Below are 25,888 nucleotides of genomic sequence, written 5' to 3' on the forward strand. Positions count from 1 at the left end.
CTCGTGGTGCCATCCTGGATATACGAAGCATCTTTGGTCACATGTCGCACGCCTCGCCTTTTCAACCAGTTGGCTAATGAAAAAGATGTAAAGAAACACACATTTAGATTTTTATGACTCGCATTTTAGCGATGAAAACCGCATCATTGCATGTGTGCGCCACCGGCGGGATAGCAGATGATGCCTGGCCACGCAGGCCAGATGGCGCACATTCCTGGTGTTCCTTTGATGTGCACAAGGTCTGGCATCAACACTGTTGTCTCCTGAATGCCTCCAACCTTCACAGTTAGGATGTAAAAAGTGGAAGACAAAGAGGAGAAAACACCCAAATCAGACATGGGTAAGGTATGATCTTGCTCCCGCTGAAAGCGAAAGCGTGGCCATGACGTCAGTGTTACAGGTGAGTTTTCACTTTGATCTCTGGGATTTGGGTGACACCTGAGTGGGATTTGATGACGGTCTCGCTGACAGACATCAATAATGAGGCAAAGGTTTTGTGATCAGAGATGACATAATGCATCACATTATGTTTAGCTGCAGATATTTTCATATTTCTAGCTGTTCTAGCTTTGGGAAAATAATAATATCCATGTTGACATCCCAGCCTGTCATATGTTAATTGCATCAGCTGCTGTGTGGAAATGCCAACAGATACAATTTGTGCAGATTTACTAACTAAGAGTGTCACATTTCTCTGATAGTTTGGCGTCTAACGTCGCTACGCTAAGCCCAAATACCAGATGACACTTCCAACCCAACCCGACCCATCTTTCCTTTATTTCAGGATAATACTCTATGCTCTGTTGGGGATTCATTTGTTGAACGTGACGCCAAAATGGGCACCGCGCTGTTGTTCAGCAGGCAGCCAGACTGATGAAACATCCTGAAACAATGTTCCACTCAAACCTACGCCTTCCAAAAACAACAGCACAAATAGAGCCTCGTGCCTTTAGCAGTCTGTGGTAAATTCATTTGGCATCCGTTCTGAAATCTCTGATGGCGCTATTCATCATGTAAAATCAAGGCGTAGAATAAACAGGAGCATCCAGCTTAATAGGTTTACACAGTTACATGATGCACAGAAACACAACAATGTTAGCGTGGTCGTTTGCAACCCGTGAAGTGAAACTGTTGGATTTATACCTAATTTATCTCACCAACAACTCAGATGAAATATTAGCATCATTTCTTTCCTGAAGTAGAGAAGTGTAAGGTTTCTGTGCTGAATATTGAGCATTAGCATGTTAGCATCCTTACTTTTTCGAGTTTAAGTGAAATCAAGCAAAGACATCCAGCAACCCAGTTTCTCATCCGCATCGTCCCATATCTCCTCCTTTATCTAGAGGCCAGCATTATGAAACTCCTTCTGACTGTCAGGCATGAAAATTCAAATCAGAAATGTGAACATACTCCTGGAGTGCCCAGAGTGAAGATACTCTAGACAGGGGCTGTAATCGTGGCATCTGAAATAGCTGTAGACTAACAGATTTCAACGCTTGTCTCTCAGATAAAGCTGTCAGATAGCGATCTTATGAAGCCTTTTAATTAAATCCAGCCAGCTCCTCATGCAGCCTGCTTTCATGTTCCACGAGGTTGAAAATGGATTAGGACTGACCAGGATGACTCCTTATGGCAGTGGCAGAAGTTTACATTAGAGCAGAAAACCCCGTCATCGTCTCCGACTGTTCTCACCTCTATCATGCTTTCAAAAACAACAATCTCTCTGCCGCAAGGTGTGAAAGTAGCACTATAGTTTGATGGCTGTAAAGGAGATTTAGATTATTGGTGACACACAGTTCAGAGGGAAAAATGAAATTCCTGCTGAGAGCTGGTTAGCTTCAGCCAGAGGTCACCATCAAGATCAACATTTCTTAATGTTTTGCTTTTCTTATTCAACTTACATTGATGTAGATTTGAAAATTACTCATTCTAAAACTATTTCAACAAAAAGAAACATGAAACAAATTTAATATACTCTGATCTAGCCATGTGCATGAGAAAACGTCGGCATTCATAGAAACAAGACAAGGTAGCGAGGAGCTGAATCCGTTAATAAAAGAGAAAAAAATGAATATTTATCATTTTCACAGCAATGGGGTAGAAGATTTCTCTTTGACTACTCTGAAAGAAACCTGCATGTGTGTCTATTGTGAGTTTGGCGACGGCAAAGCAGCACAATATGGAAAGAAACTGTGTGTGTTGGCAACAGCTAGCATGCTAACTACCCATCAGGCAGCACACTACGGGCAGCAAGAGCTTGTGTGTTGAAGGCAGCTTTGTATAAGCAGCAGCCTTTCTTCCCATAGCCAATTAATCTTCCAAAACACAACCAAAGCCTTATTTAGAGCAAAACATTTTTGATAAAAAACATAAGGAGTCTTCAGACTGGGAGGTATTCAAAGAAGCAATGATGATAAGCGCACAGCTGTCAACAAGAAAAACTGAACTGACACAATCTCCACTGGGGCAGCTACAATGGTTAGAAGGGCGTCTGACTGGTCAGGTGGACCAGCATCTGGCTGAGGTGCAGCTGGTTTAGCGTCCAGAGTCCCTGGACAGCAGCCGTACAGCACAGCTGATGGTCTCTATCAGGATGGGGTTTTTCCACAGAAGAGCTCCTGACGGCTGCCCCTAAGGACAACTGTGAGGAGGTTGATATCTACAGCGCGATGAGTTTGGCAGAGAAAAAGACGCCATTGGACAAGCTTGTACTGGTGACTAGAGCTGAGGCTCCTGCTGATATAACCCTTCCATCGCTCCTTGTAAAGGCGATGCAGGTCCCCCAAAGTTCCTGCATTACCACTGCATCCGTCACCAGCAGGCAACGTGTGCAAAAGTGATCGGTTTTGGGCACGTAATGACTCCCGGCGAGAAGGTCGTGTACAGCATCGGCTCTGACCGAAACAACACAGGATGTAACACAAGGTTATTGGAGCAGCTGAATGTGGGGACAGAGTGGACGCCTGAACATGCATTGTTTACATTTCTGGGAAAGTGAACCATTTCAACTGTGAGCTGGAAGGTCAATGTAAGACTGCTGATGCTATGATGCTTTAAGTGCTTTTAAATGCATTTAAAGCCCCGATAAACATTCTATCCATGCACTTGGTGCTGAAAGACTGCATCTGAGACTTGTGACAAAGTTGCAGAGTGCTCTCAAGTGCCAGACTGGAGCAAGAGGGTGAGAAGAGATTTTGAGTCTCATTCATTTCCAACGTAACAGGCGTTGCTGAGCAACCAATTACAGCTTTCAAAGTGGATGCTGGACAGGCCCTTGTGGACATTTTAACATTGCAAAATGACCTCCAGTTCAAAGTCTCCCAGGTTTGGTACAATGGCGTCCGTACAGCAGCTAGGAAGGTCGCCGGTCCGTTTGGAAAATGTGCAGCATTTTTAACAAAACGGTATCCGTTACATTTTATTTACACATATAGTGATCCTTTCAGAATCTGTGAAGATTTATTTGAAAATATTAGTTGATTTTTGTTTAATATTGCATAACTGATAACTTGTACAAATGTGATAAAACAGAGTTCATGGTTTGTTAAAAAATGTTGATTACATGTATAATTGTATAAACCTGGGAGCCAATGAATTAGCTCTCCTTTTCTAAAAGGCTGGTGGCCCCCCCGAACTCCACACAATATCCTTCCCATAATGCTTTTTGGAAAGACTGACAAGATAAATTCCAAACTCCCAACAAAAAAGTTCCCACTCCGACTTTGTTTAGCCGATAAATGTCTTGTCTCTTGGGTAAGTGCGCTCTTGATGTGCGTTGCATCTCAATGATGAGGATTTGCATGAATGAAAAGCAATTTTACACAACCCTTAAACGCAACGCAGACGTGCACACAACAGCGGGTCTCTTTAAAACAGCTGGCAAAAGTTGATAAGAGCCACATTCTACTTCAAAGTCCTTGAATATGAACTTTTTTCCCCCCCTTAGATCAGCAATTTGTTGTGAAAGTGAGCTGAGTGAATTGCCTATAGGATATTGGCTTTGAAACACTATTTCTGGAACGGCGCTGCAGTCTGTTGTCACTGTTGGAAAACAAACTCAGGCAGAGTTTGCCCTGATATGACGCATCACTGTAAAAGATCCTGCTTTCTGGGGATATTTTTACTTCGGGGAATAGCAGTGCCCGGGCCATTTACTCGTCTAATTAAAATGTTCACACACCAATGTTTATTTATGAGATAGACTTTTCTCTCTATTAAAGGACGACTGGAGAATAAACAGACTGGTATTTAGTCCATTTCACAAAGAAAAGTGTGGAAGCGCAGTACATATGCACATGTCGCACAAGGCTGAGGTCTCGGTTACGGTCTTGTGTTCTCGCTCGCTCTTGAACGGATTGCTGATTCACAAATGTTCTTCCAATCCCAACAAACATCAAGCCATCTGTGTAAACCCAACCCAAATGCATCCACAATGTGTATTGACTTTAGATCTGCTGCACTGAAGCCGCTGACGAGGGTTTCGGGCCGGGCTGTGTTTGCACACGTTCAGCAGTTACAGGTTCCCTCCGTCTTGTGTCTTAGAGCCGCTGTGATTAAAAATCTCTCAAACATACAGTCTCATGTGAAAGACGGACGGGAGCCAGCCAGGAAAGAAGACCATTTTTTTTCTCTTTCTGAATAGTTTTTTGATTCATGGGAATCCAGCGCACCCAGTAGAACAGAGAACCAGCTCTGTAGCCTCCACAGCGTGCTCAAATGTTCATGGAAGTTTGCCCAGCCAGTTTGATAGATTTGTGGACCTGGGGAAGTGTCTCCGGGACCGTGTGGACGTCCTCAGGACGTTGGGAGTATGGGGTCGGAGGCTCTCTGCTAAAGGAGCCTGGTCAGCATTGCTGTCACTAAGTCGGACCTGTTTCTGGTGCATGGTGAAGAGCATTTTATCTTATTAGTCCTGCATATTTATTGGGAAGAAGAAATATCAACAGCTATGTATTTGATGTAAAACCCTATTTATCACAGATGATGTTTACCTACTACGAAGACGCATCAAGAGTCACAGCAACAATAAAAATGTTTTGTACTCACGCAAGAAGCGACACAGGAAATGCGTGGGCTGATGTTTTTCATTGCAAACGTGGACACGGAGTAGAAAAAAGCCCTCCAGGTTGTTTGTGCACTACGTTTTAGTGAAAAAAAACTGCTGCTGCTGCTGAAAAGAGCTGCTCTGCTGGATGTTTAGCATGCAAGATATTCATCTTAAGTCAGCTAAGGCCTGACTGGCGTCTTCAAAGTGTTCACACTTAACAACCCAGGCTTGCTGAGCGGACGACTAGCCCAGTGTGGAGGAGGAGAGGAAAAACCAGTTGGCAACTGGCCAATTGGGCTAAAATCGTGTAGCGTGAACAAGGAATTAGAGATGGGGTGAGGAGCTCTGTCACCCGGGGAGGAGCTCGGAGTAGAGCCGCCGCTCTTCCACATCAAGAAGAGCCAGCTGAGGTGGCGTGGGCAGCTGTATCAGATGCCCCCTGGACGCCTCCCTCGGGAGGTGTTCAAGGCCTGTCCTTCTGGGAGGAGACCTCAGGGAAGACCCAGGACATGCTGGAGTGACTATGTCACTGGGCTGGCCTGGGAATGCCTTTGGATCCTCCCAGGAGGAAGTGTCTGGGGAGAGGGAAAACTGGGCGTTCTGCTTGGAATGTGCAACAACCCGGCCCAATGCAGAAGATGGATGGATGGATGGATGGATGAACATGAAATCTGCAGGACCGTCGTGAAGCAGAAGGAAAGCCAACACTTGTAACATCTACTGCAATAAAAAGCCATTTATCATAGGAAAAATGATATTAACCTATATGAGGAAGCACTGAGACTCCCAGTGACAATAAACAGTAATGACGACATTATTGCTGAGGACAATAACGCTCTTCTCCGACAGCAACCTTTTTAAATTCCTTCCAACTTCTTCCATGCCTGCTGCACACAGCCCAGAGTCATTTGTCTTATCCAAGAATTGTATTAATAAACACTGGACGGTTGCACATTAATGAGTGGCCTTGTAGCACAGACAGAGCTAAACGTAAGCAAAATTACTGTAATTATCAGACACCCACAGGTATCCTTGACAACCTTTAGCTCAGGTGGAAAGTTGCTGCTGTAGCTATAAATGAAAGCCACTGCTGCTTTTTTGATTGTTTTGACAAATTGATGCTGCAGGCGTAACGTTTTAATTCACTTATCAACACAATACATCGGCAAGTTGCTTATATTTGATCAAGATTCATTATCTCAGTGTAATTTGCACTGGGAGAGTGTGCAAATCCCCAAATTTGCCGACTAATTTTCATCGAGCAGTCTGGTAACTTTTCTCCAACGGCAGCCGATCTAAATTTAAATAAATAAATGCCCTCCGTCATTAGGACGACTAACAGCACACCCTCGGAAAGTTTAGCTCTCTGAAAGGAGGAAGAGTTGGAGAGCGCTGATTGCAGGGTTGTTTGTCCACTTACAGTAATAATATGGCCAATTGAAAATTACCACAAGTGTTGTGAAAGATGGGCTGAACATCATGGGCTTCGACGAGCACATGAGCACATTACACCATGTAATTGTGAAAGTAAATAGTCGACTCTCCACAGTCGCTCTTTTAACTTGAGCTTCGCTTTACAAGCGAATTAAGCCGCCATCTTGAATGAGTCGCGAGGCGGCGAGCCTGTGCTTTGGATGATGTCTTGCAAATTCAGAACTGTCGAGCTCACACGTCCCGTTTTCTTCTACTCACAGTTCTATCACCGCGTGTGCTTCATAAACAGCCGCTTCTGTTCAGAGGAGCTGTGCATTCATATGCAGTACACAAATATTTGCTGAAAGGCTAAGAGAGGCGTTTTCAAGCGTGATGCATTAATCTCATTTGAGTTCTGAGGCTCGTGATATTGCGTGCCATGTGCCATTTTCTTCACAGTCTTGTCTACGATCCATGAAATGAACAAAATGGCTCAGAAAATGAAAGGATTACCATAAAATTACATCCAAATAGCGCAGATCGCTTGATGAGCATCCGTGGAGCCAATTTGAAACCCTTAAAAATCCATGTGAGCTCTGTACTTCAATGTTCTTCATTATCCACTTCCTGCTCCATGAGCTTCCATCGTCAGCTATAGAATCTGTGTTTATTGACGAGGCAGTAAAGATGGGAGCTCTCTCTGAAAACCACCCGTCATTAAAGCGGTGATGATTGTCTTAGAAGAAGAGTGGGAGATAATGCAAGCTTGATCAGATGCTCAGGGCCCTATCGATGCAGAAATACTCAGAAAATCGGTAAAGAGAACTCAGACAGTACAGTGTGTATTGAACCAGTGAGCGTGGATTCCCAACAATCAATATTCAATTTAGTCTGCATTGCACAGGCCTGGTTAGTCTTAGGTGCACGAGTGGTTCGTGCAGGTCCTGTATGTGTTGGTGCTGTGAACAGTTCAGTTTTACTCAGCCCCAAGACCTCAGGTTTTGTGATTATGGGGTGTTTGTGGCCTCCTGCAGCCAGGTGGTAATGATCGTATGCCACATTACTACGCAGACACGGGATGAGTCAGAGGAGGGATGCAGTTTTAGTCACACGGAGGTTCTAAAGCCAGGCAGAGACACCTTACGTCAAAGTGACAGGTGATAAAGATAAACCAGTCAGGCTACCGCACAGGTGCACACCAGTTACTTCATTCTGACAGATGCATGAGGTGGTGGAAGGGGAAGGTTAAGAAAATGATGTCTGTAATTTTCACCTTCATCTTTTTCTTCCTTCTATATAATTAGCAGGTGCATGAATTCACCCCTCGACTAAAATTAAACACCTAAAAAGAGAAGGGTGCAGGAGGCACTGCAGCATTATGCCCAGAACTAATAAGAGTCATGGTGATGTGTGTTTCCATGGTGATGGTAAGACCACCACAGAGATATGCCTTTATTTCATAGAAGCATCTAAGGTTTGATTGTGGTTTGGAAAACAGCTTAATATTCCTCAGCAGTCTGATAGACTGTAATCACCTGTACTTCAGTGCTTTAATAAATACGTGTGGTTGCCAGGACACATTAGGAACAAGTGCTGAATTTTACAGTGGAAGTGAGGATAATCACATTTAATCAACCCGGGTGGCATATTTAAAAAACTTTAAAAGAAATTTCAAATCAATCAACGCACAATGAGACATTTTCTGTCTTTGTAACTTAAAAAAAAATGTTCTGTAAAATCTGAGTAATAATGACTGATGGGAGAGGGAGAGAGGGGATCAGTGCACTGGTATCCATGGTACAGATAGCATAATTGGAAAGAGATACCAACATTTTTGCACCCAACTTTAGTGGAATTCAAAATTCTGCCTTTACACTTTAAAGTAATGCCAAATACTCTTGCAGAGTCTGTGCATTTCTACACTCCTGCACTTGCTCAAGTCGGTGTGCGGCACCTTCCGGGACTTATCGATCGTGGCTAGCATATACGGCGGCCATTGGCAGCCATCAGGAGACACAAGGTCATTGTCCTCCATCAGTCCCTGCCTGTGACACTGATACATGTGTTTTAGCAAAGGCAGAAAATTAGTCCAGGAGTTATGACCAGGATCAGAGCGAGAAGCCAAAAGTCAATACATTCCGGTCGCATAGGTTCCTCTATGAAAACAGACAGAGGCAGAAGTTCATTTTCAATGAATCTTGATGATGTTTTCTGTGTGGTGAAAAGATCATATTTAGCTTGACTTGGAAAACAAATATGGGCCGCAGAAAAACAAACACAAATGGAAATCAAACTGATTTAGAAGAGGTGATGGATGTGCATTGAATTGCTTTCTGTGTGTGTGAGAGAGGGAGCAAGAGAGCCAAAGAGGAAGAGAGAGAGAGAGAGAGGGAGAGAAATGTGGTATCCTTAATTAACACAAAAATCCTTTTGTCTCCAGGCTCTGACCAGGGCAATTTGTGGGTGTTCAGCTGAGAATGTGGGAAAATTATTAATTAAGTAACCCTAAAGAACGTGAGAGGAGAAGCAGCTCCTAAAAGAGAGAAAGATGCAAGGAAGGTCTGACCTCTGGCTAAAACCGAAGAAAGGTTCAGTAGTGCACTCACTTCTGAATGACTCAAACCAAAGGCCAGGCTTTAATGGCTCTAATTACACTCTGGAAATTACAGTTATTGCACAGTAAACAAAAAAAGAGGCAGCAACGGGATGGGTCTGCATGTCTGCTGTCGTGGGACTGGAAGATTTCTCTACTGCATGCAGAAGTTCTCATAAATCTAATTTTCTTTCAATTATGCACACACAAATTAAAGCACTGGTGATAAAAACCCTGTGAGCTGAATCCCAAATGATGAGAGGGCCATTAGGAGGTCTGCGTGTGATGTCTGTGGGCAATGCAAAACCACAGTGGTTATGAGCCAGCAAATAGACTCATCCGATTCACACTGCACCAGCCTAGTTACTGTGTGTGTCAGCTGCTTGAAGCCACTTTAAATCCATGCAGATGAGCTGCTTGTGTTGCGAGGTGGATGTTTGATGGATGCAAAGGGAAGATTGATGCTACTTCAGATGTAGGGAGCTGTTTATCGGACTGGGAGGAGCAATGTGCAACACACATTATGAGGGATGGAACAGCGTAACAGTCAGAGGTGAGAATATTGAAAAAACAGCATTAGTAGGGTAAAAAAAAGGACAGTGAGATTTAGTAAATGTGCATTCATTTTTGGGCAGGAAAACCAGAAGTGGGTTTGTACTGAATTGAATTTGATGTGGTTGTGTCAAATCAAAGAGGCTACTTTTAGTCCATCAAAATATAAAGTTTTATTTTCTATTCAGTTTAAAGCCCTGAAAGCGGAAAAACATGTTGGAACCTTGAGAGCACAGCGCTGCTGCAACAGCATCTGAAAGTGGAAATCCGCTTTAATCCAAATTATATGTGGGATAACAATGTTGTGACAGGCAGCAGAATTTAAAAGTAATAAACACAAGTCTCCAATTTAAAGCCACTGAAAACAAACTGTCAGCTGTAGCTGAAAATGTATTTACTTTTAACAGTCGTGGCAAACCTAGCGCACAGAATGTTAATTACGATGCATCCGGTTAAAAAGCAGGTGGAGTTTACGGATCAAAGCACAAGCAATCACACACTTTTGCGTCCAGCTGCTGCAGGTTCCCTCACCAGATTGATCTGTGCGATAGCCGAGAGCACCGGCCACATCCATTCAGCGAATAAGTGCTGGGACAAGCTGTTCTTTCAGAGGCGAGCCAGCCAACAATAGGCCCCCTAATAGCTCCAGTTTGTCTCAGTTAAGAGTAACACCCCTCTTTTTAACACACACACACACACACACACACACACACACACACACACACACACACACAACACACACACACACACACACAGACACACACACAACCTCTGACATTACACCTCACTGCTGTGTTGATTAAATAACACCTCCATCTCTCTGTTTAGCTACTCTCACAGCCAATGATTGTGTCATTTTTTCCACCTTTTTTCATTTCATCGCTCAGCAAATCTGAGGCTAATTTACTTGACAGAATCCTTGAAACCAGGGAGCGTATCCCTGAAAACACCCTAACCCTGGACATCCCTCTGCAGGCAGCATGGGAGAGACGAGAAAATCATTTACTTTGCATCTCAATGCAACAGAACTTGCTGTAAACGAGGTGTATGTAGGTGCATGCTGGTGGAGCAGGCGAGCATAAGTAAACGGACAACCATAAACTAATGATATGATTAACAACAAACATAACTTAATCAAATTCTGTTTACTGTATATTCAAAATTCATGAGTGCGGGCGACGCCTCAGAGATACGCAATTCTGTGCCGTAAAGTCTCAAACAAACCAGCGCACATATGGTGGGAACCTTCTTCCCTCGCTTCCTCCTCCCATCCTCCTCCCATCCTCCTCCCATCCTCCTCCCATCCTCCTCCCATCCTCCTCCCATCCTCCTCCCATCCTCCTCCCATCCTCCTCCCATCCACAGCAGCATGCAGAAGTTTTCAAGGAGATTGTTTGTGATTGTGTGAAGTAGAGTGAAAGTGGGACGCATTACAGCCATGATGAGCAGAAGAAGGACAGACAGACAAACAAAGCAATTACATGATTCACTTGTGTATCATCTGCCCTGCTCGTCACGGCTCTTCTCTGTTCTAATTTATTTTAAAACAGGGCATTTGAACCATCTTCGGAATGTTACTGGCTCACTGCAGTACTTGAAAAGATTTCTGTGAATTGTACTTGCATGCTAGACAGTCACACGTGCCACAAGGTTGTGTGATCGTCATTGTTCCGAGAGTTGTTGTCATTTGTTCTTTGACAATTGAAGCAGAAATCACCTCTTAGAGCCCAAATCTTTTGTTGGATAAAATCAAAAGATTAGAGTCAAACCTGGGTCTGATCCTACTGAAGATCTGTCTCTTATATAGATGTAGACATATAGATATAGATACACACACTGATGACATCATAGGACGCTTGTATCACCGGGTGAGATCTCTCTTTGTCTGCCTTCATCCACTTTCTGCCCCCAATCAGTGTGTAGGCAAACAAAGACACAACCCTGGAGCTGCAGACCTTAGCACAAGCCTGCTGATGGATCCACACAAGCGCCATCCTTGCGGGGATGATTTTGGACTCAGCCGTCACTATTCCAGCTGTTTATGTTGAACGTCACACCGGTCTGCCATTACCGCACCAGTGCCGTTCTCCTCTACATCTCTGCAGCCATCTGACCACTGACCTCCTTTTATATGTTGCTAGATGGCTAGAAAAACAGCCATTGTTGAGAATACAGAATAATCGACAGGCATCAGACCTGTACTCTGATTTATAGATAAACACTTGATCCTCACACACCACATGGACACAATTCAAAGCCTACAGGAAGAGCTAACCTCTGCAATTGACTACATTGTGCTTCATAAAATAGAACAAACAAAAACTGCAGTCTTACAGCTGACAGGTTAATAAGAATGTCATTAGTAGTTCTTTCATAAAATGACTTAAATCCGGATCTTCTGTTGGACTCTGAAAGAGATCCTCAGATGTAATTTTGGTCACTTCAGCACCATAAATACAATCTAGGCGCTTTATTCCTGAGAAAAAAACAGCATCTCCACAGAAACTACCTGTGAAATCTCCCATCCCAGACAAACAAGCAACACAATGAAAGAGAAAACTGTGTATTTTTGCCTGGTTTCGCGTCTACAGAAAATATGACAAAACCTTCTGTGTACCGATCAAAACACACTGCGCTCAATTTAAACCTCTGTGAGCTGATTTCAATTAAATCGGAAAGAAAGTCAAAAACAAAGCAAGTAAAAAGAGGCGAATCCATCCCAAAACTTGCTTATTCCACGCCTTTGGAAATGGGAGACCGTAAAAGTTAGTTGTACGCAATTTGCAGTTAATGGTGTAAAACAATTTAAATGACCGACGTGATTCTTTGAACAGCAGAGACATGATACAGACTCAAGTGTGTGCTTTCATCCTCAAGTCACAGATTGAAACTTCTGTTGGCAGAGATACACACGGACCCCTGAGCTCTCCCATTGTCCTTTACCAAGAGTCTGTTGTGTTTGCTGTACCATCGGCCTGCTGAAGTAAAAGCCATTTAGCAGAAGCCTCTAAATACCAGCACAGTGCTGAGTGTGTCAGTGAAGGCTGACACAAAGTGGAGATTTTTTAAATATTTTGGATGCTATGCATCTGCGGACGCTGAAGAACGACCAGCGGCGTTCCTTCTGAGTGTTAAGGAGAAACGGAAATCAATACTTCACCCCATTTCTGCTGTATACATCAGTCTGAAGTCCAGACATTGTATGGATTACAGGTCAGACCACAGATTCAGCAAAAACATGGCGTTACTTAAGAAGAAAAGTGGTAAAATGACAACGTAACCTTCGGCTTTATGTACCTGCCCGATTGAGAAGCCATTTCGCTGTAATCCTAAACATGGGCCCTGACATCTCTGCAACCCAGCGTACGTGGGTGGAAAGAAACGAATGAACAAAGGACAATACGCCTTGTAATCCCGTTAGAGGATTAAGGGCTTCAGCACGCACATGCATTCACATACACAGCAGTGGAGAGTGCTGTTTTTTGTGTAGCATCCCCTCTGACTTGCACTTGTTCATTAACCCCTACAGTCAGACTTAATGCTATTACACGGAGAGCCGTAACTGTCCGCAACCTTCTCTCAAGATGAGAACTCAGGTTTGGCCCCTTTACTCGTCCTGACATGACTCCTCTCTAAAGTACTACAACAATGTTGTTAGCTTCTGACAAAATACACCTTAGGGTCATGTGTTGACCTGCAAATGGCTCCTTCTGAGACGTTTAGGCAGACTTATGGTGGGATTATTGCGTCCGAATCATTTCAAGGGTATAGGCACAGACTAAGACGCCATTACCTTTAATATTCCCCCACAAAAAGGCTTTAGCATGGGGGGCAGAGGGATTAGAATGTCCGGGGTGGCTCCGAATGAGAGGCAGTGGGACCGGTCGGTACGCCGGATCCCTTTGACACTAATGATCACACCGGCAGCCGACAGAAAACAGCGGTTGGTGCCTCAGGCGCCACCTAAAGAAGGAACCACTCAAAACAGCTGCTGCGCCACTTTGATGAGCAGAGTGCAGTTATGTGGCTGGTGACATTGCTGGGGGCAAAGCTTTTGAAAGCTGCTCATGAACCACCCATATCTCCCACTAGGCCAACTCTGCCATTTAGGATTCAGCTTTGCTGCTTAGATGATCACACCTTCTTTTGTTTTACCTCCAAGCCATAGCCTGCTAGTCTGTTGGTTTTACCATCTGTAATCACAGAAGGCAGAAAGAGTTCACCTTTCCACCTTCGGATCTGATAAACACACAATAATAATAAGAAAAAAGGACATTGTAACCCAAAAAGTGCGTGTCTTAAACGTGCTGTTCTGGATTTTAAACCAGAGGAAAGGTGATTGGTCCACTGCTACAGTGATTCTTCTTCCCTGGTATGTTCATTTGTGCACCCACGGCTTGTCTCATTGTGAAAACCCTCACGTATCTCAAACTCAAGAGAGTTTTCAAAGATGTACTGGATACAGCAGCAATTATTCAGATTTGTCCTACCTGATGATGACGGCAGGAAGGGAACATCACGATAGAAGAGAGGCGAGCAGCCCACGAGTCAGGCAGAGAGCCAGGAAAACAAAAAAGAGCAGAAAAACGTTTGTTATTACTTAAATCGCCAATGGAGACAACAAAAGGACGGTCTGCTTTGGGACCGTCTGAGGTCTGAGCTGTTTTTGATCACTTCTGTGTGGAGTTCATGTCCTATTAAGCTTCATAGCATCAACTCTGTAGACTGTAGTCAGTCAGCTCCAAACCATATTTTATGACATTAATTCTCAACAAATTGCAGTCATTATGCTGAGATTTCACCATTTACAAAAAATATTTACCTCAGATTATAACACAAAGCCTATTTTCTATTTCTTTTTTCTTTTTCTTGACTGTCTTATTCCTTTCGGGTTCATGGGGAGGATGCTGGAGTCTGTCCCAGCTGAATAAGGATAAAGGGAGGGTTCACCCTGGATGAGTCTCAAGCACGTTGTAGTGAGCATGGGGGGGGGGGTTAGGTACCTTGATCAAGGGTACCTTGGTGGTGCTCTAAAAGTGTCTTGGCACCTCCCCCTTGTACCAGAACACCTTCCTTGTTTTTTTTATTTTTAAATGCCGCAGCTGCTACATGTCTGATTATCTCCCAAACATAAATCTAAGATGTCAAAAATGTGACAATCATCTGCAGGCGTTGTCAACTACAAAGGGTCAAATTCTCTACACAGGAAGCAAGATTGAGGGATTTAACAGATGGCATGGACAAATCATGCAAGAGAGGATGAACATCAAATTGGTGTTGTGGTTATAATACAAAGCATGCATTTACCTAATTGGAATTAATAGACTGCATTTAAAATTTACATCTATAGAATGTTGCATTCATCCAACAACATGACCATGACTATTTCCGGAGCAGCAGATTAGATTTAGATTTAGATTTTCTTTGTAGAGATTAAGATTTATGTCTGAAGGTGAAAACGCCACCTGGTGGCCAACATTGATATTGAAACATATTAAATCTGATCAGCTCCAGGAAAATAATATAAAATGTGTCGTGATGGGTGGGTGTTAATGACTATGGAATTCTGGGAGGGATATTAAAACATCTATATTTACAACAGCAGTTCATCTAAATACATTTGATAAAGCATATGTACAAGCAGCTCCACGGATTAAATGAGATTCCCCTCAAATGTACAGAGAAACATTAAAGATGTGATGAACTATCCGACCCGAAACATTCCCTGTTCTTTGCAAACACTTTCCTGCTTTAAGTCACAGATGTGGTTGTGTCTGAATAAACCGACAGGGCTCACACACAGCTCTGATCGCTCTTTCGTTGTTACCCCAAGCAGCCCAACCCTTCCACACCACCCTGAGCAAAAAAAAGAGAGGGTTAAAGAAGGCTGCGCTGCTCCTTTCACCGAGTTCTGACAGGATAAAGTCAAAGATGTAAACCCTACTTCAAAAACGGCATAAGGGGAGCGAGCTTTACATTCTGTTAATCTGACCTGTGGGCATCTCTTAAACCAGTAGCTCTAAAGTTAATCCCCCGACTGTGCCGCTGCTCTGTCTGGATCTGGCTCTGCGCTACAGTCCACAGATCACTGTATGTCAAGAGGATGTTGAACCCCTGACACGCTTTAAGTCGGCTTGTTTCTGGAAAAACAACACGGGCCCGGTTATCTCTTCCAGATATAATCAGGGATTGGAATTCAGTGTCTTTTCTGTGTTTTGAAGATAGTCTGGACTGACGACGTGTCAGTTTAGCATGAACAGTCACTCAGACGAAGACCGGAGACACACGAGGACACCGCACAGAGAACAGCTGGCTGGACTAAGCTTCTACTGAATTGATGCATAATTGATTTCTAATAAGCGCTGCTGTTTAGGGAGCCTGGTGGTTTCCTTTATGCAAGAAAATCCTATTTTAACTGTTGGACCTTTAAAAGCTGATTTTCAAGAAGAACCCCTGTCAAGACAGATGGACAATGCATCACCACGTCCTCCTAGGGGCGAGACTATAACCTGCTGATGGACACGGCCGTGAACTCGGCATTCACCTCCACCACTGTTGATTACATCATGTCATGCGTTTGTCTTCTTTTCACTGCTGTTTCCACCTAATTAGGGTCTGAGGAGGTGCTCGAACATCCTGGATGAGCCAAAGGTTTGATTTCAGTCAGCCTCATGTTGGAAAAATGATACTGCTGCATCACGTTCCTACACATATGCTCAATCTTGGTGATTTTTGAGAGATTTACACTCATTGTCCAGCATTATATATAATCAGCTGTACAGTAACCATGCAGCACTAGATGTAAACCTAACACAATACTGGATCATTTTTAATGTATTAAGTACTTTTGGAATAGTTGGACGACTGCAGCTCCGCAGGACTTCACAGGAATGTTACTTAAATAAAAAAAGAAAGAAAATACTTGTTAACTCTCCTGCCAAAACAAGAAAATGAAAATAGATGTACACACATGATGTACTTGTTTGGTAACTATTTAATAATTCATGCTTACATCCTAATGAATATTAAGATGATCAACAAAAAGCCCCACAGATGCATCTCTCAGCTGAAAATGCTGAACAGACATATGAGAGTTTGGTATTAATCTCATCTGTCTTTTGACTAGAAAGCAAATAAGCCCATTTCCAGGGAATGTCTGATTCCATTAAGGACCCAAATCTGCTTCTGGAAGTTCAGTCTGTTAAGTGTAAAATTTGTCAGATTCCATTAATCTATTGAAATTTCCAAAACTGAGGCTCCATCCCAGCAATATTCATCCAAATTAGAACAGTTAGGGCAGATGTTAAACTCCATCCTGTGATGTTGACATGCTTCAACGGTCCGTTTGTGTGTAATCCCGAAGCGTCATACATGATGGACTTAAACTCTAACCTCCAACTTGGTTGTATAACTGCTGGCAAAGTAAGCACACATGAATGTTTCCCAGTCTTCTCTGAGCTCGCATATGTGACAGTGACACTCCCATCAGTCAGTTCCTCTCGTTTCTTTCTTCAAGTTAATGCAGGACCCCCCCCCCCAAATATTCACGTGCATTCACTTGCATCTCATTCATGTTGCCTGGCAGTGGTTGCTGCTGACAAACTGCACAGACGATAACATTCTGCAGTGTTTTGTCCAAGAAAACCATTCATGCTATGCATAAATTGTGAAATAACAGCATTAATGCCCACGCATATCACACAATGAATATTTTTGTTACTACCCAACGCTAGCTCGGGTTCATTTGAAGCAGGGACAATGAAGGAGTAATCGAGAATCATCTTAATAAATAAACAGGCATAATTCTTCATGTCTGTGCCGCATGTGTTGAAGTGTGTGTCGGCGGTGGTAACTGTTTTTGTTTTAACACGCGTCCTGGCTCATGACACAGCATTTAGCTTTTGGGTTGGCCAGAGGCTCAGCAAGTGGGAGCTGCAGCGTGTGTGGGTGAAAAAATAAAAATGATATAGAAACTATATCTAACAGTATGGGTGGCGAGACAGCGGCGCTTAAGTATCACAAATGGGAGATACGTGACATGAAATATCTCCATAGAGTGCTTCAGTGGAGTGTGACTGTGAGGGACCCGTCACTGATTATTCAAGGCTCCATTGGAACATCCAATGCGCTCCCGTCAGGGTCTTTTCCAACAGGTTCTCGATCTTTTTCACTTTTCTATTCAAGCTAAAAACCTCTTAGCATCTAATACAGCGAGACACTATGGTATTGGAAAACTACCGTATTTTCACGACCATAAGGGGCACTGTATCAAAAGGTGCAGTCTCAGTTATGGTGCTATTTCTGTATTTAAAACATACACAAGGCGCACCGGATTATTAGGCGCATGCTGAAACATACAGTAAAAAATTACCACGGAAGTAAAACAGTGAGTTTCGACACATTTATTGAACAAAATATTCATTCTTCCGCCACAAAACCATCAAAGTTTTCATCTTCTGTATCTGAATTAAACAGCTGCACAATTTCAATGTCCAACATCCTGAATTCCTCTTCTTCATCATCTGAATCGGACTCACCGACCGGTTCCGCTTCAGCATTGATTTTGTGAAAGCTCTTCCAATACATGAAGACGGTATCATAGCCCATGCGTCTACAATCCACCCGCATATGGTGGCATAACCTGCCCGCCGCTGCCTCATAGATGTGGCTGGGCGCGGTTATCTTTGGCAGTAGGTGCGGAAGATGGCCGCCCTCTCCTGGTTAGGGTTAGGGTTAGGGAAGATGGCCGCCCTCTCCTGGTTAGGGTTAGGGTTAGGGAAGATGGCCGCCCTCTCCTGGTTAGGGTTAGGGTTAGGGAAGATGGCCGCCCTCTCCTGGTTAGGGTTAGGGTTAGGGAAGATGGCTGCCCTCTCCTGGTAATCCACGGGCAGCCGCTGCGCAACAGTTGCCCTTGCGCGTATGGAGAGATGCCGCCTCCTCATAAAGCAAAAACACTGATTGCTCGATTGCCATTTTCAGCCGCATATTCGATGGCCTGCAGTTTAAAGTAAGCCTCATATGCGTCTCACTTGTCCGGCGCCATTTTAGGGGGTCCTTACGCGTAGGTGTGCCGCTAATTGATTGGCGGAGCGTTTACCGTAGTGCACCTACCAAAGGTGCACAGCAGATTTTGGAACTCAGTCCACACACAAGGCGCTCCAGATTATAAGGCGCACCGTCGATTTTTGAGAAAATCTCAGTGTTTTAGGTGCGCCTTATAGTCGTGAAAATACGGTAATAGATTTCTGAACATCTTACAAGCTTCAAACATCTCCAGCAGCTCCTTGTCCCTCCTGGACTGACGTGCTGTAACGTGTTTTCCGCCCCCCATATTATTGCCTGCTCTGACGCATATTAGCAGCACGTGCTACAGTCTTGCTCGTCTCCACAGGATCCCTGTTATAAACAGCCAATGACATTTCCTTTGCACGAGCTTGACATTTAGTTTGATGGATTTATTGACATTTTAAAACTTATTTTATACAGGGTATATATCACCAGCTTTTTGTGGCTCTCTGAGAGACCGTCTGACCTCAATGCTCTCCTGCCATGGTGACACAGTCCAAGCGCCTCACTTTTGACCCTGCATCCATGTTTTAATAAACACCAGTGTGGTGCCTCAGCACGATGTCTTCAAGATATTTTAGATCAATAAACCTAGGAAACAACAGCTTATTTTGATTGCTATGGCTGAGTGAAATCATAATGGGGGTTCTTTTCATAGAACGCATCTCGTGTGTTTAGAACAGCAAAGCTGAGGGAAGAGGCTGCTCACTAGCCCCCTAGCTACATAACAAAACTAAAAAAGATAAAATTAAGATTGGAGGCATGAACAACGATTATGGCTGAGTTGGGAGGGGAGCATCTAAAAGGTTTTGATAAAGTCTCTGCTCCTGTGTGCTTGTATCCTGCAAGACCGGTGACAGAATGAGATGCGCTCAATGAAAGAGCTGCAGGGAAACACACTCACACTAAACATCCTCATCGGTGCTCCTGTCTCTACTCATTTGGCTCTCGAAGCCTTCTGACATAGTTTGTTTGCACCGTGTCCTGTGTAAAACCTTCCACCACCCACCACTGTTTGTTCTGCTCCTTAAAGCGCCACCTGTGCGTTTTACTACCATAGTTTACGATGTTGTATTCTTGTGTCAGGTCTCAGTAGATTTATAGAGAGATTTTGTGCATGGGCGTTTGGTGACTCACAAGGTTTTTTTAAGGACAAAAGTCTTTGCTAACATGCAAATACGCTATCCTTGGGAGCCTAATAATGCTAAAATCTGTACAAAGGTGCATTTTCAAACTGTCAAAGATGTCTGTAAGCGCTGACCACTTAGCCTTCTCCATCCTCCCTGAACTCTTATTTACAGAATGTTAAGTAACACATTTATGGGTTGCTATTAGTCGGACACTTGCACTAGAATTCATATTGTGTATTAAAAGTGAGGATGTACCAGAAGGGATTTAAAATTGGAATACAGCTTCAGTATCTTGAGGATAGTTGGAATATTATTGTGTGTGTGTGTGTGTGTGCGTGTAAGAGAAAGAGAGAAAGAGAGAAAGAGATGTTGAGAGGTCACTGAATGCATTACATGAGTGATTAAAAAAGGTGACCCTGATCTTGCCTCAGTGATTTCAGGATATAGCCATGTCTGTCCCAGCGATTTGTCTGTCCGGGTCTTTACTGGAGATTTTTGTTGGTGACCTGTTCTGAGTTGTCATATCCACTAATTCAGATGTGATGCGTTCGAACTTGATGAAATTTAACTACCTTTTAATTAAAATAATATGATATAATGTTCTCGAAAAGACATTTTGCATTTTAGGTTATTTCAAAGGGAGATGACTGGATAACTCTGATGCTTACAGGCATTTGAAGGTTAAGAGCCTGGAGGGATGTCCCTCCATAATGGAAAACTAGCCCCTCGGCTATGGGAGGACGTTGTTGTCTAATAATAAAGAGGAGCTGGAGCCAGCAGATGGTGGCAAAATGACAAGAGGGGGAAGCAAAGGGAAATAGTTATCACTTGCTGAAGACTAACAAGACAATAAAGCTGGGAGCGATGTTAAAAGAAAATGAAGGAAAATTAGGAGGGACAATGACAGGAAGCAAACAGGAGCAAAGAGCTGTCAACAGCTGATGTTGGAGGGGAAATTAAACTGGAGACATGAGGGGGAAAGCAATAAAGAATCCAGGAGAAAGGTTGTGGTCAGACAGGGGTAATATTAGAAACAGGTCAGTGAGCACAGACTCTCCCTCTCTCTTTTAACCCACCCTCCTTCTCTCCCTTCAGGCAGTGCTAGCGATGCTGTCAGACCAAACTACAGCACACCTCTGTCTTTTCTCCTCTGTCTCCCCACTTGCCCTCCTGGCTTCATTCACCTGCTCATTTTTCAAATGGTTTCCCTTTTTTCCCTCTTTGCCCCCCCATCGCTCTCTTCCTCCCTACTGCTCTGGAAGGCCAGTGTCTCCCTTATGAGCTGTGAATATCAAAGAGGCTCTATCCTGGAATTCTGCCGACTCCTCGCCCACTAACTGCTTCCTCTGAGGCCAGCTCTGTGCTGCTGATGTGAAGCAGCCACACCAAGGTCAAGCTGAAACTCCTCCCCCTGTATATGGAACCCTTTCAAAGGTCGATGGTGCATCCTATGGATTGATTAGACCTGTGTAACTTATTAATGTCCTCGAGATGTCCTCCAATGGATAAAAGTGGCCCCTTCCCTTTGTCAAATGGCACCAAATTGTTGCCTAAAACAACACATTGGTGGTTTCTTTCCTCAATGAAGATATTTTGACATTTCCATTAGGACTGCAATATGCGATAACGCATTTAAATATTGTGATATATAAACAAATTTTGAAGTATTGTTTCAACATATTTCTGTTTTAGGGTTGCTCTGTTGACAGTGAATAAATAGGGAATAAACACTGACATTCTAACAAGCCAGTTTTATTGAAAAAAGAGGTTCACCTGAGTTAATCATCAAATCTGACAAAGATATGCCACCAGTTTAGTGACTTTTCTCTGTCACCAAGTCTTAGGTGTTAAAGTTTGTTGCCATGTTGCAGAACCCAGCCACAGCAAAATGCTTATTTCGACCACTATTATTGTTTGTGGGTTTGTTAGAACTGAGAGACTTTAAAAGTTGTCATGAGATTTGGTGGAGTGGGTTTAAATTGAGGTGAGTTTCAATTCTACCCACAGAGAAATGAGCTGTGCAGACCTGTCGACCTTGTCTTTCAATCCCAGATTTAAACGCTAATTTATACCCATTTGCAACAATTAATATTGTTGTGCCTCTCTGAGCTTGTTAGAACTGGGAACATTTGAAAATAATTTGGACATGTATTTTTGTGAGCTCATGTCAAAATGAAGTAGGAGACGCGATGAGTTAAACCCCAAGGTTTTTTGTTGTCTTTTTCCATTTGTAAAGATGCACCCTTATCGGTGCACCAGCTTGTTTTACGGAACGCAGATTACTTTAAGGTTACGAGGTAGTAGAAGCTTGTACCTACAAAATGACGTAATCTTTTAAAGCCCTTCTGAGGCGGAGTTATGGCGATTTTTCTGGGAATGTTTTGATGTGTTTTTAGGACGTGAGTACATGAACATATCACGATACCATTATTGCATGGAATACTATTGTGGTCATGATAAACCGTCGATATATTGCACATTCCTAATTTCCATGTTGATTCTGACAGTGAAGTGACATCCAAATGATGATAAATTGCAGACTGTCATTCTTGGACAGAGAGCAGACATTTGAGTGCAAAAAATAAAAAAAACCATCAGAGAAGAAAAGTTACTTTTAGTTTGAACGTTTTCATCAAATTAAACATATTTTCTTCCCACCGTGGTTGACAGTTTAATTTAGGCCGGTTTTCAAGATATTGATCTGTTCGGTTCTGGTGCCATTTGTTAAAATGAGTTGAATTTTGTCATGCAGGTTTTAATAAAAGCACAAGCTTCAGAGTGGCAAGAATCAAATGTTAAAATGGTCACGGAAGAAGAAAGAGTCCACCACTCATTTTCACACTCCCACCCCACAGTCAGCTACAAGTGGAGCTGCTGATCCCAGTGAACGTCCCCATCGGAGGATGTGGGAAGGAAACACACCAGTCTTCACTGCAAGCCCTCTACTGACCAGCTCACCCTGTCGCCCTGGGGTGTTTTTTAGGCCTTTACCACCGCTGGTCAAATAATGAGCCCATCGCTCCCACACTATTATTAAACCACATAGCTTAAGAGGTTAAATCTTTTTAATCACTTTTAAAACTCTTGTCCCAGTTGTGCCTAAAGTAGGCGTAAGCATATTTCTCAGAGATTCGAACACAACAAAAGTTCATCCCCAACAATGTAAAGCAGTGGATCCAGCATCGAACACCAAACTTCAGGCCATGGCAGATTAAAGACAAGATCTTTTTTGCAGGTCATCTGGTATGGATTTCTCCACACAGCTCCCACTGCTGTCATTGCTGAGTGACGCTTAAATGATTGTTGTTGTTATTTTAGACAGCTGAAGAAAAGGCTTTTTTGCCTAAGTGCAGCCTTCCTGGAGGTCTGTGAAATGACTTTTTGTATGAAACTGAAAAGCACCAGCAACCACTGATGACATGCTTCTTTTCAAACCGTTTTTTAGGTTTTTCATATTGCCTGCAGTTGTGGCCAAAATTCTACAGAATGGCTGTTTTTGTCCTGTGTAATTAAAACAAAACCTCTAACAATCCAGGCTTGACATGGCTTTGTCAGCAGCTACTGTGAATGTTTGATTTAATGATTACTGCCATGGGATGAAAGTGAAAAACTCCCCCCTCAGATTCCTCTCAGATTAACAGGTATAAACCTTCTACAGCAAAGAATAGTTTTCGTATAGCATCAGCCTCATATAACATACAGTACGAGTGGTAATATCACAGGAGGTATCCCACAAGATGTACGTGTTTTTCTCTCAAGAGGAAAGAAATACACACTTTCACAGTGAAGCAGATCAGCCACAGGTGAGTTTGTCGCCTTGAAAGCAGGACGTTAAACAGATAACATTCACATTTGCCGTCCCTTATTTCCCCAATTGTTGATAACTCCAATCGCCCCGAGACCTTTGTCAATCACAAGGTCACAGATACCACAACAAGACATGAGTTATTTTGGTCCGTCCACCAATCAAATGGTCACCACACTGAGAGAAAGCCCATGCTGGGAGAAAGCATGCTGGGTATCGATTGGACCACCTGCTGCTTCAGGTGCCCTTTGTCTCATCTGCCAAATGTGCCAAAGTGCAGTTTGGATGAAAAGCCTGAAGCCTCACAGAAACACAAATTGCTCTTCTCCCTTTGGGTGTTTTGGAGGGCCATTATACGAATGCCCCAAGCTGCTTTTGTAGGTTCCCCTCTTGATTTTCAGCCAGGAAACATAATGATCACTTCAGCTGTCTTTGGCTTTAATCTTTAAACCACAGATACACATGGGCAAAAAAAAAAAAGAGACACGGACACATCAAAACACAACAATAACACAATTTTAGACAGAAGGACTCGATTTATAAACCTTCAACCCTCAATTCAGAAACTCTGAACTGAGTGCTTCCACCTACACCCTGGATATAAAAAAATATCCTCTATAGGCCATTATGATGAGTTTGAAGGAATGAAGAAGTCTAACAAAAAATGTGACACAAGAGAGATAGTGGCTAAGAAGTCCTTGACAAAGAGTGAGAAGTGAGAGGTGTGTGGCACCGGGAGGCGAGACAGCGAAAAATGAGACCTTTTGTCTGCCTCGCTCCTTCAGGTTGCTCTGCTTCAAAGCCTTTTAGCTATGCATGAATGGGTGAATCAGGCCTTGTTTGATTTCCATTAGCTGCACACGCTCAACAATTGCCCACTTCAGGGCTCCCCTCCCACCAGCTGCCCCCCTCCTTTTCTCTTTGACATCATCCGCGTCTGTCCTGTGTTTTATCATCCTTTTATTGCTAACAAACATGCGCACACTTTGGCATTTAGCAAGCTCTGGTCCTTAATCTCCTGACCCCATTTTTACTGCTTGTTTTCCACCTGGATGTGTGATAAGGTCGGGATTCCTTTGGCCTTGTCTCCGTGGCAGACATTAAGGCTAATCTTGGCAGGAAGGCACAGCCACAGCGATAGAGAGAAAGTGGACCTAGAGCAAAGATGAGACAGGAGGAGCTAACATTGCAGCAAGCTAGTGAGCAGTAACACAAAGATGGGAGTGGAGGCGAGTGTTAGACCACTGATACCTCACTAATGCTCTGACAATCCTCCCCGACTTGAAGCACCATCTCCCAGAAGATGGCAGCGCTCTGCAGCTGCAAAAGTCTCTAAATCCGCACTTTATTTTTATCCAAAAACATACGTCCTCGCACGTTATTAATATCCGCTGTGTGTGGTGTCCGTGCCTCTGGTGAGCTGCAGAGGAGGCTGAATGAACAATGAGAGTCAGTTTTGCCTGTGCTCAAACATTGCTCCGTGTGACTCCTACTGAGTCGATCAAATCAACTCCCTTTATTCCCCATAACACATGTTGAGTGATGTCTGTAATTAATGTAGTCGTAATTATGAACTGAGATTAGGACCGAGCTAATTTACTGCCTTCAACCGGTGGCAGAAAAATTAGAATTTGGTAATAGACCACAACATGATTAACTAATGTATATATTATCTCTACTATTCTAATTGTGTACCCTGGTTCTTATTTAAATTTCTATTTAGGTGGGATTAAATTACTTTATGCAAATTTTGCATGAGCAAGGTAGAACTTCTCGGATTTGACATTCTGATATTTAATCTAGCCTGTTTAATTAAATGTCTACGTATTACAGATGAAGATATTCAAAATTGTACAAATGGTCAGTCTATAACTACAGGCCCAATACAGGTGTCAATAGTAACTAATTGGGCGCTAGCTCGCCGTCTGTCTACGTTGTAGAACAGAAACGAGACACAACTCATTAAACATGTTTATAAAATTGCACTTTCTTGATGAACAGTGGCTTCTCAATTACTTTCACCTTTAGGTAATTTTATAATGAGGGGGGAAAAATAACTCTTCAGTTAAAGAGACCAACGCTGCTATTGTTCTGTGGTTAAAGATAGCCTCAGCTAGCAATCATCCTATCTCCCAGAGCAGCTACAATGGGTTACTGATTTATGATTTTCACTCCACCAAACCCTGAGAAAGAGGAGGTGATGGGATCAGAGCACGTGCTGTACATTGGCTGTGAGTGTGCATGCTTGGGCATGGTTAGTGTTTTTAGGGGTCTTTTGAAAG

At 43.2% G+C, this 25,888-nt stretch overlaps 1 protein-coding gene across 7 annotated transcripts in view; it reads right to left on the reverse strand.

Moving 5' to 3' along the window:
• LOC130522796 (neural cell adhesion molecule 2-like) overlaps nt 1-25,888 on the reverse strand; it is a 175,627-nt gene that overhangs the window by 88,958 nt on the left and 60,781 nt on the right. The window contains exon 1 of one of the 7 annotated variants that reach the window (XM_057027524.1): nt 24,858-24,878. The exons of the other annotated variants lie outside the window; for them this stretch is intronic. The gene's annotated coding sequence lies outside the window, so the exon portion shown is untranslated. Of the gene's footprint in view, nt 1-24,857; nt 24,879-25,888 lie in introns of those variants that run through there. 7 annotated transcript variants of the gene reach the window in all.

The sequence above is a fragment of the Takifugu flavidus genome, chromosome 3, assembly GCF_003711565.1.
Source record: "Takifugu flavidus isolate HTHZ2018 chromosome 3, ASM371156v2, whole genome shotgun sequence".
Classification (NCBI taxonomy): Eukaryota; Metazoa; Chordata; class Actinopteri; order Tetraodontiformes; family Tetraodontidae; genus Takifugu; species Takifugu flavidus.